The sequence below is a fragment of the Euprymna scolopes genome, chromosome 34 (genome assembly GCF_053919585.1).
Source record: "Euprymna scolopes isolate OS-2025 chromosome 34, ASM5391958v1, whole genome shotgun sequence".
In the NCBI taxonomy this organism is placed as follows: Eukaryota; Metazoa; Mollusca; class Cephalopoda; order Sepiida; family Sepiolidae; genus Euprymna; species Euprymna scolopes.
In genome coordinates this window covers 36,562,444-36,579,930 of record NC_136515.1, presented here as the reverse complement: position 1 = coordinate 36,579,930, position 17,487 = coordinate 36,562,444, and the positions used below count along the sequence as shown (strand labels likewise).

Genomic DNA, 17,487 nt, shown 5'->3' with positions numbered 1-17,487 from the left:
AGCATCAACACTGATTTTTGACCATTCTTCAATGCAGTAGTTCTCTTAATCCCTCAAATTTCTAGGTTTCCGCTTTTTAACCTCAGTTTTCAATATGTGCCAGAGGTTTTCGATAGGGTTCAGCTCAGGACTCTGGCTAGGCCATTCCAAAACATTAATGTGATTATCCTCAAACCATTTCTTGACTATTTTGGCAGTATGTTTTGGATCATTATCCTGTTGAAGGACCCAGTTTCGTCCTAAATGGAGCTTCTCCGCATCCTGTCTAATGTTTTTCTGGAGTATCTCCAAATATTGCTCCTTCTTCATGGTTCCATCTATCTTGACCAAACTACCTGGACCACTAGCCGAAAAGGAGCCCCAAAACATTAGGCTACCACCACCATGTTTCACCGTGGGTATGGTGTTCTTTGGGTTGTAAGCTTCTCCTTTCTTCCTCCAAACGTAAGAAGCATCCATATGGCCAAACAATTCAATTTTTGTTTCGTCAGCCCACAAAATACTTGAGAAAACGGACTCTGGAGAATTCACATGGGTCCTAGCAAACTTTAGACGTGCTGCAAGGTGTTTTCCGGTGTGCAATGGAGTCCTTCTTGGTCTTCTTCCTTTCAGACCATTTTCATGCAGAGTCCTTTGCAATGTTTGCCTTGATATTTTTATGCCAGAAGACTCCAGATTTTCTAAAATGTCCTTAGTAGTGGTGGTTGGATTTGCATTAACACTTCTTACAATATTCCTGGTGGCTCTAGCAGACAGTTTCCTTTTCCTTCCTCTACCAATCAAGTTGTTTGTTGTGTGGTGGCTCTGGAATTTTTTGATGATGCTCTGTACTGTTGCTGTAGGGACCTCAAATTTCTTGGAAATTGACTTGTAACCTACACCATCCTTATGTGAATTCACAATTTTAGTCCTAAGATCATTACTAAGCTCTTTTTTCTTCCCCATTCTAATAATTTTTATTCTTTTTTTGGTTTTCAGTTGATATCATTTTAATTTCTGAAAAATGCAAAAAACGAAATGAAATTAATCAAAGGTTGTATAAAAGCATTCAAAATAAGAATCAAACAGGAAACAAACAGTCAGAAACTCGATTAATACTGAAAAAATAAGGGGGTATGGTTATTTTTGAACATTGCAGATTTTATAAATAGCTGTATATTTCTTTTATTACAAGTATCCCGAGATTTTAAAATGACGAAAATGATCAGAAGAGGTTTATTAAGAATATGTATCAATATGGACGTAAACAATAAATTCTTACAAAGTTACACCTAATAAACTCAATTTTCAAGAGGGGGTATGAATAATATCGGGCACAAGTGTATATACATATATATACATATATATATACATATACATATATACGTATAGATACACATATATATATGTATATATACGTATATACATATATATATACATATATATATACATATATACATATATATACATATATATATATATACATATATATATATATGCATATATATGTATAATTCAAACACTACCGTGTTTAAATATATGGTTAAGTGGCAGTTTAAGTCATTTTGAACTGCTTTAAAGCTTCACCGCTCACTCATTTTTCAACCAAATTTCAAACAATTATTACAGTTTATTGATCACATACTTAGATATTTTGTGTAAAAAACAATTCAATCTTCATTCAGTTATGATGGACTTTCTGATGAATTAAGGTGGTAAGCGACGTTTTTATTATTAGTTTCCATAGCAACCACGTCGCTTCAGCGACTACTATTGCTACTAATTCATCGCTGTCGCGAAAAGGAAAGTTACAAGGGAAACAGAGAAAATGTAAGCATGAAAGGGAGATAATTGAGGGGATTTTAGGGAAAGCAGACGAGTGCCGTACATTGTTATTGCATATGTGTTTATGGGGGAAAAAAGATTGAAATTAAACAAAGAACAAGTGAATTTATTGGAATCTTAAAAAATCATGGATTATAATAAAAAATGCGAGCATGAAAAGTAATATAGTTAAGCTGAAACATGGAAAAGTAAAGGACTAGTTGTTAAAACCGGAAAAGAAAAGGACAATATATTCTAGTAAAACTATAAATTAATAACGTAAAATATTGCAGTATAATGAATTTTTAAAAAAATTCAATTTATAACATTGTATAATCAATTCTTAATGCTGCAATATTTTAAGTTATAAATATATTCTTCTGAATTTAAGAGCCGTAAGAACTTTCTTGGCAACCTGACAATATATAGTTGTAACCCTTGTCAGATAATTACAATGTTTTATACTATCTTCCATTAGGTTTAAAATGTTTATTTGAGAATTTGAATGAAGAATATATATATATATATATATATATATATATATATATATATATATATATATATATATATGCGTGTGTGTGTATAATAAGTTATAAAAATATATATGGCAATTAAGCTACACAGAATGTTCCGCGTTTCATCAACGTTAGGATTCGTGGGGCTTATCTTAAGAGTTGTGCTTGTCTCACGTTTTTATACACGCACCTTATATTGAGTTTTTAATTAGCCAATCAGATTCCTAGTTTCCACCGCCCCCTTCCTAATCAGCCAATGGGCAGGCACTTACAGAACAAAGTTTTGGTTGACCTTGGGTTCACCCCTTCCTTTGTATGTGCTTTTTTCGCGGGAAGCGTAGATATCTAATGATTTGACCTATTTTCAATCCAGGTGTAGTTAAATGTGTGGTTTTAACACAGTTGTTCGCTATTTCTCTCCTACAGTTTAATAGATGTTGGGGTTCTTTAAAGTATAGAAGGCATGAAAGTATAATCTGCATGTATCGTCTACGGCAACACATCAAAAGGCTGTAAAGACTATTTTATAAGATTTATTAAGTTCTTTATACAAAAGTGTTTTATATGTAGGATAGTCAAGTTTATAATAATTTTTTGTCTTATCAGCAGGGACGAATATATGTTTATTCTTTTTAACTTTTTCGCCAAAATTATATCTTTTTCGAGTAACAGGATTATAATGGTGTTTTTGTTTCTTAAATTTATTTTTTTTTGACTAAATTTAACATGGAATTCTCAAACTCCTCAAGATAAGGGTTGTATTTTAGGTGGGTAGTGGTTTTTAATCCGTAAAATTTGGCAGCAATTCTTTCGAATTTCTTTTGTTCTCTATGAGAGTTGATAGGGAGTTCATTTAAGATTTCTGGGTGAAGTTGGTCTTCAAAGGAAATAGGCGCTTTAAGTTTATTTTTAATGCTTAAGTCATGGTGATAAGCCTTCCACCTTATATTTTTAGGAAAGTGTTCAAAGCGAGAACAAATTCGTGGATATATTCTTGTTGGGTAGGAATAGGGATTTTTTTTGGCAGAGAGAGGAATATGTGCCTTTTCAAACATATCTGGAGAGAATAAAAAGCTCAACCAAGCGGGAGCTTATAATAAAATAAAAATTACAATTAAATTTACCAAAATGATCCAAAATTGCTTGGCTGTTTTTTTTATCTGCAATTTCCGTTTTAGTCTTTAAATATTCCTATCTATCTAAAATATCAATCTACCCACACATTTATATCCTGTATGTTTATTTTACTTATATTTTACTATATGCATTTACTTACACACTTACTTGCTTTATCCTGAATTTGAAGATACCGGTCACCCTCTCCCCTTAAAAAAATTATTTTTTATTTTATTTTTCATTTATTTATTTTATTCATTATTTATTTTTTATTTATTTATTTTTTCCGTTTAGTGTCTTCTAACAACTCTTGCTGATATTTTCTTAAGTAATAACCCGTACATTTCAGTTGACCTATTTTTTGCCCTATATTTTCGCCTCTTTAAAAACCTTTTTGTCTGGGTCATTTTGACATTTGCTTTTCTATTTTATATTTAATTCTATCACCATTTAATTTTTTCTTTTTTCTCTCTCTCTTCTTCTTCCCTGATCTTTCTTATCTACATTATGTCTCAGCAGCCGTGTGAAAAGCATATCTTATTTTTCTTTTATTAATATTATTGGAATTTTCACCTTTTCCTTTTACATATTTGTGAATTATTCCATGGATATCGGCCTTTTGGATTATTTTGGACCATCTTCTTTTTATAAATATATATATATATATGAAGTGCTCAAAGAAATTTATATATATATATATATATATATATATATATATATATATATATATATATGGGTAGATTTTGTTTATATCCATTAGAAGCGTTGATTGAAATTTAAAAATGAAATAAGATACATATTGAACACGTTTGAAGCCAAATAATTGCAACGAGAAATGCTTTTATAAAATAAACGAGTGTTTATTTTTTAAGAAATATATTTCGGAGATATACTCCCTTGTCAATCGATATATTTTTCCCTCTTTTTCTTCGCCATGGTGTCGCGTGGAAGAATGTTCGATGAATTAAGTCCACGTGATGTTAGCTGCGGGGTTTTTATGTAGTCGGATAGAACGCGTGGCCGCGCGGTTTGACAATCTGGGTCGTTTTTTTGTTTATATTAGATTAGAAGCGTTATTTTATTTTTAAATTTCACTCAACGCTTCTTTATCTTTTAAAAACATATTAATGACCATATGACGTTATTAAAAATCTCCTTCTCTTTAACAACGCAAGCTCCCCTCTTTGTTTGAATTTCCAACGTCTTTTTCCGTTTCTGAAATAGAACAACGTCGCACTTTGCACATGAAAGATTTTCAAATATTTGTACTGGTGTTTTTGTTTTCTTAATCTTATTCCTCCAGAAGAAGTCTCGGAATAAAGACAAAACGGTGATTATATATATATATATATATATATATATATATATATATATATATATATATATATATATATATATATATATATATATATGATAAAACATGAGTATATCTTTATAAACTCCCTAACAATAATGCAGATAAAAGAGATACGGCTGCTGAAACCGGGCAGTGAAGATATGTCTGAGAGTCAAATTCTTTGACGGCCTCAATTAGTTCTTTGTTCAGCGATTGATGAAAGAAAGGTAAACCACGTTTTGTCTTTTTAACCGCTAAAAAAGTTGCCTCAAATCAATCATGACATGGCAATGTTTGCTCGTTGATTAAACAAACAAGCGTCCAGTCATGCTTCTCCTTTTTGGCATGGTATTCAGGAAAAGTACTAGGAAGCATATGCGTTTAAAGTATCGCGTAAGCGTTGAAATAAGATAGAAAATATAATTGTTCATCTTCAAACGTTTGCAATAATCAGAATATTTGTGAATTAACACCCACAGCTTAATCCTTTCCCTAAATTAGATTCTACATTTTTTACACAATTACTTGAAAACACCCTAAAAAGCTTAAAAAAAAAAAAAAAAAAAAAAAAAGCAAGAAAAAAATTATTTAAACATTTAATTGGTTTTCGAAAATAAAACCTAAGGGATATTTTATGCTAAAAATAAAACATAAAAAAATTGCAATTTCAATTTATCAAGTCTGGCACAAGGATACGCAATCTTACGCCCAATTACTCGTTAACAATACGCTCTCGATAGTAAATAACCCACCAACATAAAGGACGGCAGACAGATAAATTAATGTAATCGTTTGCATAAAGTAAAAAAAAAAAAAAAATCCATAAAATTATCTTTCCGGGGAAAAGTCCTTTAATCGTCATATTCCATCAGCGATTAGATATGTTTGTGACAGAGGGGGAATAATTGCTGTTTTCTTGCAGGAATCTGTGCATATAGCACTTATCGTTGGCTAGTTTTGGCCTTGAAGTTGGATGTTTTAGCTTCTTACATCAAGTGATTTCATGTCTTGTCTAGAGCGATTTCCATGAAAAATGGAATACGATTGAAGCAAGAAGAATGAAGGAAAAGGAAGGAATGAAGGAAGAAAAAACTACAAGAATGAAAGAAAACAGAAAATAAGTTGAAAAATGAAGAGTGGGCGAAAAAGAAGAGAACAAGAAGGAGTGGTAGGAGTTAAAGAAGGAGGAGAAGGGTGATAAGAATAAGAAAATAAGTTGATGAACAAAAAAGAAGAAGAAGAGGAGGAGGAGGAGGAGGAGGAAAACGGCGACGATCACGACGAGGGAAAGAAAAAATCAAGAAATAGAACGATACATAATTATGACCCGCTTGAGATTCTATTAAGAGAAAAATTAATCTATGTAAAAAATTGTTTTCGTTATTTTTTTCCGGATAAAGTTTAAAATTAATAAAGAATATTACATAAAGCAACCTAAGTGTATCCGATGAATTACCAAGTGGTGTTTTTTATATACATAATCGCTCCCATATGCAACCCAATTAATACGCAATATTTGTCTCATCGTCCAGTTGAGCCAACTGAATGAGGGAGCCTTCCCACGTACTACCTTCCTTCTTTAAAAGAACTACTTTTCCATGCGTAACTGTTCGTGGAAAGTTGGCGTATTTATTCTCACAGTGATCAATCTCTTGGGGATTCCAGTAGACATCAATCGGCTTACGAGCCATGTGATTGCATGTCAGTCGAATCTCCCACCGAAATGGAACTCGTGAAATGACCAGGCGAAGCGAGGTTAGTTGTGTGGGTATTGCTCTCTACCCTGGTTCCCTCGGTGGTTTTCTGAGAGAAGAAACTTATTGGTAGGTAAAGAGAGAAAGGCGAATTATTGGAGGTATTGCGTGGGAAGATATGATGTACATAAGGAAAATGGAGAACGCTGAAGAGAAGAAAAAGAAGAAAGGTTAAAAATACAAATTGGTTACACTAGTGGAAATAAGACGGTAAGAAATCAATGAAACTAATTTAAGAAAGAAAGAAAGAGAAACAAATTGAGAAAATACGAAGAAGAAGCAGAAAGGGAAGAAAATTAGGAGAAAGAAAGAGGAGGAAAATAAAAGAAAGAATGAGAGGGGGAGAAGTATAATAAAAAAAATGATGATGAAAAGAAGGATATAGGTAAATTGGATACATTCGTATAAGTCCATGAGAAGAAATTAATCTTTAATAATGAAACAGAGGCAAATAAATGTTATTTTTACTAACATGCATTACGCGTTAAAATATAACTTATACTTATAAAAAAGAGCGTAATTCTTCTTTAGCTTTCTTTGATGTACTGATGACCGAAACTCCATCGTATTACCTTCCATAAACTCACGTTTACAGGATTGTGTACATGTTGGGATTTGTTCTGACCTACAAAATGAAAGATTAAGTTAGTTTGGAACCTAACACATCGTGCCCTTATGATTTGTTTAAAAGCAAAACTGTATGAAGAATTGAAAACGATCACGGATTCTTTATCCAATAATTGGTATATTGGTATGTGAATAAGTCAGTCATTCAAAGGAAATTAAATTAATTTCGCCTAATAATAGTTAATACGGTGTCTAAGGGCCAGTGGCGCAATGGTTAGAATACTTGGAAAAGTCAATTGTAAAAATGATATTCTCCTGAATATTGAAGTGTGGCCGACCGAAAAATACAATTGCGACTTACTTAGAACCTAGAACCTCTATCTAGTTGTTCCTCATAGAAACTCACAAAGATGTTCGCCATTGTTGGTCCAAGGACTGAGCCCATGGATATCCCATCAATTCGCTTATACATTGCATCGTTAAAACAGTAGCAAATTTCATCAACTCAACAAATATGCTTTCAGATATGGTAGGAGGCGATGACTGGCTGCGATATAAAAAAAATCAGCACAACTATTTACTGTTTCTAAAATAGTTATGTAATAACTAGACCAGATAAAGGAGTGTCTGTATAAAATCATGAGGATTACATAACATTATTTAGTTTTGTGAAAATTTCAAATTAACCTTACGAAATATTTTTTTTCAAAGATGTGACAAAATTTCTTTATATATATAAAATATATGCGTGTGTGTTAGAAATGTATTTGTATGTCTAACGGAATAATTATGTTTTATCTAAAGTGTCAGACAACAGAGAGGTACAATTTTAAATATATAATGTAATAGAACTATTATAACGAAAATGTTTCAAGGTCATGAGGTGCAAAGACCTCCCCTCCTTCTTTGTTTTCTATTTTGATATGCAACGTGAGTGTATCTAAGATAAATATCTTCGCCAATGACACGAGTGGGCCTCCCACTCGGCAGTACAACAAATGCTAAGCAAGATGCGAGATGAAAGCCTCATTCGTCAGTGTCAACCGATCCAGTCATTAAATTTAATAGAAACAGACAAGCGACAACGTATTTTCATCTAATGTCAGCACAGATAAATAAAGGTTCACACACGAACACGACGTGTGGAGATTTGCTAAGTAAAACACATCGTTACGTATCTGCGAAAGATCTCATTTATATTACATATGCTTCGCTTCATATAAGATTATTCAAAGATTAATGTAGTACACACATATCTCTCTTATATATATATATATATATACACACACACACACACACACACACACACATATATATATATTACATTATACACATATATATATATATCCCTAAAAAGTTGAGTTTTTTCTCGCTCTGCATCTGATATTAAAAGCCTACTTTCCTATTTAAAAATTATGAACACGAACTTAATATACATACTCCTTTGAAAACGAGTGTTCAATTATTTATTTTTATAATTTATCATGAGAATATTAGCTCATTTAAATATTACACTTATTTTTTTTGTCTATTGTGCATAATTGTGTAGAAGTTAGGATAAAAACATTTTAGCTGACGAACTAGTATATATATATATATATATATATATATATGTATATATATATATATATATATATATATATTGTGTATATTTAGGCAACATTTTCTCATTTAGACAAATATTATTGAATAGCACGGAATTATTATGTTTTACAATTTTCTTTCTATCTTCTCCAATCTCCGAATAGTCCTTTTTGTGTTTTTTCTTGAAATTGTATATGTTGGATCCGTAATCGCGAGCGCTTTCGACAGAAGTACTTCTATCATCCTCAGGCATATTGTAGAAAAGAATGTAGGAATTTTTTTTTATTTACTTATATATATTTTCCCCCTAGTCACGTGGTAATTTGTTACACCTTAAGTGGGCGGCCCTTTTTTTTACATGTATTAAACACATTTATATATACAAACCCATATATATACATTATCAAACATTTATCCCAAACATTTCAAAATGTAACGGCTGCATTCATAATTAACTATTATTTATTTGAGGCTTCTTTGTTTTAATGTACAATGCTTCGAGTATTCTTAGCCTATTTACATTTCTCTCACTCTGCAATACTCTTGTATTTTCTACCATAATTCTTCGAAATTCCGAATATTGGCAGCCATGTCCCTTCAAATGTTGTGATATGGAGCTAGAGTCAGTGAGGTGGAGAGTCAATCTTCGCGACAATGTGTTAGTTGTTGAACCAACATAGCCACTAATATTGAAGATACACTCTCTTATTGGGCAGCTAAATTTGTAAACTACATTGGTCCTTTCCAACAGGTCATTTGTTTGCGAAATGTTGTTTTTCATTACAAGGCTTGTTGTCTGTATTTTTTCATAATATATAATAAATTTTATTTTTTTATTATTTTTGGGAGCCACATATCTACGGATTATATTTTTAAGAATACTCTCATCGATTTTTGAGTTCTTGTGTAACTGGTTACGGTAATATATATTAACAGGTTGATAATTTTCTTGAATATTACTAATTTGATTCAAATTACTAATGGCTAGTTTTATTTCTTTATCTACAAGAGAGTTAGGGGATTGATAATTTACTAACACTTGTTTTATATTTTTTAATTCATTAAATACTATTTTTTTTTTTGCTGGAGGAAATCACCTTTGCACGGTGTATAAGATTCCTTATTATATTCGTTTTATAGCGGAATGAACATTCACTTTACAATTTTAAAATACAGGAATTGACGGATGTAGGTTTTTTAAAAACGGAGGTGATAAATTCCTCGCTACTAGAGTCAATGAGAACGTCTAAAAACGAGATTTTATTATTAGTACTTAATTCATATGTAAAGTTAGGAACTGAATTATTCTGAAAGATACCCTTTAAATATTCTATTTCCTCTGCGTTATTGACAAGAATTAGTATATCGTCTACATATCGAACATAAATAGAAGGTTTCTCTATTAAAGTAAATACCTTGTTTTCTAGATCAGCCATATAAAAATTACTACATGTTGGTCCCAATACGGAACCAATTGCTACGCCATCCACCTGTGTGTATATATTTCCCAGATGATAAAAGAATGGGACTTTGGTTGTACACATTATTAATAATTTTTTTAAGATTATTTAACTCATTTTAAGTGGAGCAAGGGTCGGATTGTTATATATGTTCTTTATGATAATTTCAATGGTTTCGTTCACTGGTATATTTGTAAATAGATTTTCAACAACTAAAGAGGCGGTGATTTTATTACAGAGTATTGCAGAGTGAGAGAAATGTAAATAGGCTAAGAATACTCGAAGCATTGTACATTAAAACAAAGAAGCCTCAAATAAATAATAGTTAATTATGAGTGCAGCCGGAACATTTTGAAATGTTTGGGATAAATGTTTGATAATGTATATATGTGTTTGTATATATAAATGTGTTTAATATATGTAAAAAAACAAAAAGTCCGCCCACTTAACTTGTAACAAATCACCACGTGACTAGGGAATATATATATATATATATATATTTATATATATATATATATATATATTATATATATATATATATATATATATATATATATATATATATATATATATATATATATATATATATATAAGTAAATTTAAAAAAAATCCCTACATTTATTTCTACAATATGCCTGAGGATGATAGAAGTACTTCCGTCGAATGCGCTCGCGATTACGGATCCAACATATACAATTTCGAGAAAAACACAAAAAAGGACTATTCGGAGATTGGAGAAGATAGAAAGAAAATTGTAAAACATAATAATTCCGTGCTATTCAATAATATTTGCCTAAATATACATACATACACACATATATATATATATATATATACATATACATATATATATGTATGTATAATTGGCATTGTCTATCTGCGTGCAGAAAATTCTCTACCAAATTTCTCTCTAAAGACTTGAAATTTAATATATAGAGTATTTTGAACTCGGGAACACTTTTAATTTTGTTTTTGCCTGTATAAATAACTGCTACGAAATTAAAATAAAAAAAACATTGGAGCTTGACAATTACCTTGTTAGCATGCATACATTTACTTTGTTTAGCTTAAAATGGCTTAATTTGTTAGCTTTTTAAAAATTCATTTGGCCATATCGTAAGCGTTAAATATTGTTGAATGTTTTGGTTTCTCTTCGAGCAAATAGCGCTGAAATAATTATTTTGATTTCATAAATACTTATATATATATGATGAGTAAAATAAATAGAAAATTTGCTTTATACTAATAAATACGAAATTTGCATGAATACGTGTATAGACGAGAAAACCTTTTAACTGCCAATATGGAAAACCTTATTACAAGTTAGATTTTGTTTTTTCACCTATCTGAATTTTACATACCCAGATTTACATCCGAATTTTACCTACCCGGATTTACAACTTAAATTCTTAGAACATTATTTTTTTCCTGAACTTAGTTGAACAACATCTAAATATCCTTTTGCTTATTTCTGCATTTTCATAAACTTTTTCATGAACTGTTATGCACATATGATTCGCAGCATATTTTGCAGTTTCATTTTATGCATTTAAGCAGCAAAATCATCGTTTAACAATAAGTAATAGTTTGCCAATATGATTCGTCAAAAGAGAATTCTTTGAAACTTCGCGGATTAAAGCCATTTCGAAATATTCATTTTGTGTTTCTTGTCGAATAATAAATTGAATTTACAACCTATTTTATTTAGTTTAAGTTTTATACTCTTATATAGATACATACACACACACACACACACACACACACACACATATATATATATATATATATGGATGTATATATATTTATATTACACATATATACTTATTTACATGCACACACATATGTGGCACTATTTCCTTGTGCCACTGTTTCTAACACACTCTGCAGCATGGACGGGTGGTAAATTGTCCATGAGCGTAGAGATACAAAGAAACCCCTTCCCATAATCCCCTTGCTATCTTTCTGTCTCTTTCCTACACGACCACCATGATGTGAGGACGCATAGACTGTCTCTCCGTAAATGAGGGGGGGCCACCCCCTCCCTCAACACTAGTTAGGGTAGGTTAGTTAGCTTTGAAAAGCCTATTGTAAAAATTAATTGTAAATTGTTTTTTTTGTAATATATATTGTATCTCTAATGTAAAATAAAATAGTTAGTTATACCTTTGTATATTACAAGTGTGTCGCGTGTCATTTTTCTTGTCTGCCATGAATGCCTTCATAAATGTCTGAAGTCGAAAGGCGGCCCTGAGGACAAAGAGATGAAGATTCCCACCAGAATGCCACCAGGGTGAAGAGATCATCTTGAGAAAAGAAAGGAGCCACACCCAAATCCAACATCTCAGGTATGATTTTCTTCTTGTTACTCAGACCCTAATGACTGGCCCATCTTCATGTCTTCATGAGACCGCTTTAAGACATTTACTGTAACACGTCTGTCGGTCACACCTCAGTGACCGGCTGATAGTGTTATAAATGGTGCCGTGACCAGGATTGACCCTGGTTAATTACCAGACGGATCTCGTCGCATCTGTGTCGCAGTATAAATGATGCACTATGACCAGAACATATTGTTTCCCAGCATGGAAATAATTTCGACCCTTAAACCCACGGCACAACCAAAAATAACGTCCACTAGACGAATCGAAAAAAAAAAAAAATGGTCCACGGTCTTTAAAAACGGAAAAAACTATTATTTCTGGCAAAATTTAAAAAAATGGCAGACCAGTACACACGCGCACAAAAAAAAAAAAAAAAACGCACTCAAAAAAAGAAAATTTAGAACCTGAACAAAAACTTGTCTTGCACCTACAAAAAAAAAAGAAAACAGTTTACAAAAGATCGATTTAAAAAAAAAAGAGTATTGAAAGTAACCCTTCGAACAAAAAAGTAAGAAATGTTTCCCACACAAAAAAAAAAAAAAAAAAAAAAAAAAAAAAACAGAGATGAGAAAAAAGTGTCTCTAGAATATGCAATATCTCTTTCTCTCTCACGCTTTCTCTCTTTCTGTCTCTCTCCGGATATATATCGATATGTGTGTATATCTATGCATCTTGTTATTACATGAAAAAAAAAAAGAAAAAATCCTTCAAACACGAAGCTCGAAAAATAAATTAAAAAAAAAAAAGGAAAGAAAATAAAGGATACCTAACATTTTTTATCTGATCTTTATTTCAGGTTTATAAAAATATAGGACTTTTTAAAAAATTGCTTTTGACTTTGCAAGTGTTAGATTCAGATTTGAAAAAAATAGAACTTTTACATTACATTTTATTCCATGAACAGTTGATGTGTTTTTTTTTTTCGGGTTAGATTAGCAGTTAATGCCGGAACATATGTGGTTTTTTGATTTGATTATGTTTTTTTATTAATTTTGATTTGTCTGTTTAAAAAAAGGAAAGAAAAAAATGGATTGCTACAAATTTGGATTACATAATGTGAACGTTTTTTTTTGTGTGAGAATGCCTTTTACAAAATTGTTCAAAATAAGATTGTTTTTCTATTTAGTTATTTGTTTTAAACTCGTAGAAATGTTTAATGTCTACCTGTCACTCATTTTTTAAAACAATGGCCGCACATGGGAAAGAGCGAAGATGACCTCGTCATGGTGTTTGCGAGGGTGTTGAGGAATGGGTGGTAGAACAATGCTATCTGCCTCTCTCTCTCTCTTCTTCTCTCTATCTTTCTCTCTCTCTCATTCCCTTACCTTTTAGGGTCTATGAGGACGAGAGAGAAAATTGTCGAAGATTTTTTTTGTTATTACGTAATGATATCATGAGGGTGGTAGGGTGTGTAGTGACATCGCTCTGTCTCTATCCCCTTCTTTTCCCCCTCGGTCTCTTTCTCTACTCTTGCGTTTTAATGATTGTATAGCTAAACCCCCATGGCTGATTGCAGGAGGGCATATAATAACGAATTAACTTGGAGTTTTTTTTTAATTTTTCTACCAAGTTTAAAGAACAAAATTATTTATGCTTCGTTAAATTACATTAAATGATGTCTTCAATTGGTTTTTATTAAAAATAAAAACTAAGACAATTATTCAAACAGAACTTGAAGTACTTTTTTGAAATCTTCGAGTGTTTGGGAAGGGCAACTGTTACATGATTACGTTAATTTTTTGAGAGTTCTCTGAAATGTTCATAGCTTTTTTAAAGAAAAATTACGCTATTACATTTCGAATATTCTCTGAATTTTTAATAATTTCTAAGGAAATATTGTTTGACTAACGAAAGAAATTTTCCTCAATTCTAGATTATTTTAAGGAAGAATTATTCGAGCGAGTTCTTTAATTGAAGGTTTATTTGAAATTGGACCGTATGATAGGGGTCCCTGAAATATTGACTGAGGAGTATATACGTAAAATTGAATTAATTATTAAAAAAAAAAAGATTTCCTCAGTCTAGAAAGATCTCTCTTTAATTGAAACTTTAATTTTTTCGAGCTGTTAACTATACAGAACTGGTCGTTAACTAATGTGACTCCCAGGTGTGGCGGGAGTTTATTAATTCGAAATAATCCTTGTGAGTGAGTTTAGGAAAAGAATTGCTTTTAAATGATAAAATAATTACTTTGGAAAATAAAGTTAGTTAACGTGAAATGTTTCTGAATTCGAAATGACCTTGATAATGACCTATAAGAAGAAATGATTTTTAAGAATCAATTAAATAACTTTAAATGTACACTGAATTTTAAAAATAATAATTACGAAATGAAAAATTTGGGATGTTTCTGAATCTCATTGTGAAGGGTGAATTGATTCAAAATGAATTGTCTATGATCTTTTCGGAAGATTAATTTTAATAATGAACCAAATGTTTGGAATAATTTTTGAATTGTATTACGAAAAATGGGTCTATTCGAAGTTTATGACCTTTTGAGAAGATTGTTTTTAAAGTAATAAATGAATTACTTTGCAAAGAAGTTAACTAACATAAATTGATTTTAACGATGAACCAAAATACTTGAAATAATTTTTAAATTTTGGAATTAAATTTTAATGATCTTTTGTAAATCAAGTTTTGGAAAAATACATATACTTTTTAAATGTACCCTGAAATTTGGGAAAAAGTTAATTATGAATGTAATAACTGAAATGCGTTTGCATTGTGTAAACAAATTCTAATTGTGACCGAGGTGCTCTGAAATGATTTTTTAAAAATGTTTTCTTTTTAAGAAAAAAAATTGTTAACACCCTATTTCATTGATTTAATGTATACCAGGTTTCTGAATTGTTTATTTTTGGAAATTTTTTTCCCCCTAATTGAGTATTCTAACTCATGAAGGCTGAGTGCCCTTCTTAGTTAATTCTTTATATAATTAATAAATATTCCGTGGTGGATAGTTTTTATTGGTCGCTCGGCGGCAGACTCCTTGCTCTAACAGAATTAATTGGATTAGAACCTCTGAAGACCAAGGTTTTACTAAATCCATATAGGTCGGCGTGATGAGGTCACGTAACCCCGACTTATCTAAAATACATTATACTGGTTGCTGAAGAGAGCGTAAGTCCAGTAACTGAAGTAATAACTTGGAATACATATAGGTCGGCGTGATGAGGTCACGTAACTCCGACTTGGTTAAAATACATTATACTGGTTGCTGAAGGGAGCGTAAATCCAGTTACGAAAATAATGTTATGCAGACTAAATTAAAAAACGTATAGGTCGGCGTGATAAACTCACGTAGAATCCGGCTTAGTGAAATACGTATAGGTCGGCGTGATAAACTCACGTAGAATCCGGCTTAGTGAAATACGTATAGGTCGGCGTGATAAACTCACGTAGAATCCGGCTTAGTCAAATACGTATAGGTCGGCGTGATAAACTCACGTAGAATCCGGCTTAGTGAAATACGTATAGGTCGGCGTGATAAACTCACGTAGAATCCGGCTTAGTGAAATACGTATAGGTCGGCGTGATAAACTCACGTAGAATCCGGCTTAGTGAAATACGTATAGGTCGGCGTGATAAACTCACGTAGAATCCGGCTTAGTCAAATACGTATAGGTCGGCGTGATGAACTCACGTAAAATCCGGCTTTGTTAAAAAATATTATAATGGTTGCTTAAGAAAGTGTAAATCCAGTAACTGAAATCATGAGGTCATTGCCTCGATGGAGGGCGAGGATGATTACCCTCTCTGGTATTTGAAGCAGTATACCAGTCTACCAGGAGCCTGGTGGAAAAAAATAACTTGCTTCACTGAGTTCCTGATGGAACGTAGAGCATGGAGACATTGATTGCTGACGGCCGGTTGACGCACCATTCACGGAAAATTAGGGACTTCTGAAATTTATGAATGCTCATAAATTTCGGATAGCATAGGGAGGGATGTGGCACTATTTCCTTGTGCCACTGTTTCTAACACACTCTGCAGCATGGACGGGTGGTAAATTGTCCATGAGCGTAGAGATACAAAGAAACCCCTTCCCATAATCCCCTTGCTATCTTTCTGTCTCTTTCCTACACGACCACCATGATGTGAGGACGCATAGACTGTCTCTCCGTAAATGAGGGGGGGCCACCCCCTCCCTCAACACTAGTTAGGGTAGGTTAGTTAGCTTTGAAAAGCCTATTGTAAAAATTAATTGTAAATTGTTTTTTTTGTAATATATATTGTATCTCTAATGTAAAATAAAATAGTTAGTTATACCTTTGTATATTACAAGTGTGTCGCGTGTCATTTTTCTTGTCTGCCATGAATGCCTTCATAAATGTCTGAAGTCGAAAGGCGGCCCTGAGGACAAAGAGATGAAGATTCCCACCAGAATGCCACCAGGGTGAAGAGATCATCTTGAGAAAAGAAAGGAGCCACACCCAAATCCAACATCTCAGGTATGATTTTCTTCTTGTTACTCAGACCCTAATGACTGGCCCATCTTCATGTCTTCATGAGACCGCTTTAAGACATTTACTGTAACACGTCTGTCGGTCACACCTCAGTGACCGGCTGATAGTGTTATACATATATATAGGTATATGCATATATATAGATATATGCATATACTTATATATATGTATATGCATGTATATACATATATATATGCATATATATGCATATATACATATGCATATATATATGCATATATATATGCACATATATATATATATATATATAATTACTGATGTTTTACAAATATTTTCTGGCAGGGCATTTGAAAGTGGCTTGACAACACCCAATTTACGTCAACCTTAATCATACAATTATGCATCACACACAATGCGAATAAGACGATCACGTTTTCAAAACCAATGAAATGCTATTTATTTAATCCGTATTTTACATCGCTTAACTTTAATAAAAAACACACACACAATAGAAACTGATACAATTTTTATAAATTTATAACAC

General features: G+C 31.9%; 1 long non-coding RNA gene across 1 annotated transcript; it reads left to right on the top strand.

Moving 5' to 3' along the window:
- Positions 1 to 11,982: 11,982 nt before the first annotated feature.
- On the top strand, positions 11,983 to 16,804 carry LOC145259177 (uncharacterized). Its single transcript, XR_013864136.1, has 2 exons — positions 11,983 to 15,800; positions 16,144 to 16,804. It is a non-coding gene; the product is annotated as an uncharacterized LOC145259177 (long non-coding RNA).
- The last annotated feature ends 683 nt before the right edge of the window (positions 16,805 to 17,487 follow it).